Here is a 1,580-nt window from a genome sequence, read left to right on the forward strand (position 1 = left end):
GACAATCGGTGACCCAAGAGCACCATAGTCAGAACCTTGTCAGCCACCCAGGAAAGCAATGGGGTGCAGCCATGCATAACTAGTATATATTGTACATTGACAGATCTGTGCACCAAGATCTCACTACGCAAACACACTGAACCATCGGAGGGCCCCATCTGCCCACCATAGTCCAAATTAGATTTTGAAAGTTAGAATGCAGGATGTAGCTCTTAATTACTCTTCGAAGCACGATGTGTGACCCAGAACTGAATTGTTTATGAATGATTGCTCTTACAAGAGAGTCAACAGTTAATGTAGTAAAAAGGTCTGTTCCATGACTTGGATGTCACCAAAATAGTAAAGTTTTAACTCTGCAGGTGACTCAGCTGTGTCTTTCATTTGCTTTATTAATGCACTTGATTTTTGATGTTAATAATAAAACATTCACAAGCAGCATTCAGTTTTCAAAATGAACAACTGCACCCATTGCACCGGGCTTGCAGCAGTGCTCATAAAGTTCCCATGCCTCTCATTCAGATCAATTTATAGAAACATTCATCAAATGAGATACTTTGCTTTATCTTGAAAATATGTGGCTCATGCTTAATAGCAGCACCTAGTGTGAAAACGAAAGCATGAATAGCTGTCAAACACCGGAGATCAGTGGCTGGCATATGAACTTGGGTGAGGATGTGCCGTAACGCCAAAGTTGCAGGCTTTGGAACTTGGGAATCGGGTTTGAGTCTTGGCGCTGGTTCAACATCCTGTGATTCTGGGAAAATCAGGTAATCTCCCCGAGCCTACAACAAAATGAATATGTCCTTGCACAATGTAACTGATGCTCATGTAAAGCACTCCAACACCTTTGGGTCGAGTTTGCGCTATATAAAAATGCAAAAAAAAAGAGAAAAGGTAATACGCGAGCAAAAAACAAGTAAACACAACACCCAAACTATCAACAGCGGATCCTGGAGCTTGACCTCGGAAGTGGTGTTGCCATGAGAGGTGAGTTTATTTTACAAGAGGGGGAGTGGCGAGGAAAGAACTTGTGGAGCTCTAATAAATATGCCAATTGTCACTGTTTTTTTACCCAGCGTGGGGGTTGGGGGGTGGTGGGAAGATATGCGATCTCAGCTGTTCACAACTAGTGCATCTACCTTTTTATGTCGAGCCTAGGCAACACACATGCGCTGCTGCAAGACCTGTTGTTATCTCCTCTTTTGGCATGCCCATGAATTGCCATTTGTTCGTTGTTGTGCCATTTAGAAATACAGTTTTTTTATTGGTAAATTGGGTCTGATTCTCTCGCCTTTGGGTGCTTGGGTCACGCCCAGGCAATTTCATTCATTGTTTCCTTGTGTTAGCCATCCCAATACGTCCTCGGTTTCTCCTGGTCATCCTGATCTGCCTTTTTATTTTGTAGGCTATCAACATCGTTTAGGCTTTCAGTCAGTTTCACAGAGCAATGCTCTGTTCGGTACCTGCAAAGTGTCAATTTCTGTCTGGTAACTAAAAAAAATGCGAGACCTATTCCATTTCTAATGCTTGTTTCATTAAATGATAACAAAAGGTGAGACTGCTGCTCTATAGTTTTGTGT

This window comes from Lissotriton helveticus, chromosome 8, assembly GCF_964261635.1.
Source record: "Lissotriton helveticus chromosome 8, aLisHel1.1, whole genome shotgun sequence".
NCBI classification, from domain to species: domain Eukaryota; kingdom Metazoa; phylum Chordata; class Amphibia; order Caudata; family Salamandridae; genus Lissotriton; species Lissotriton helveticus.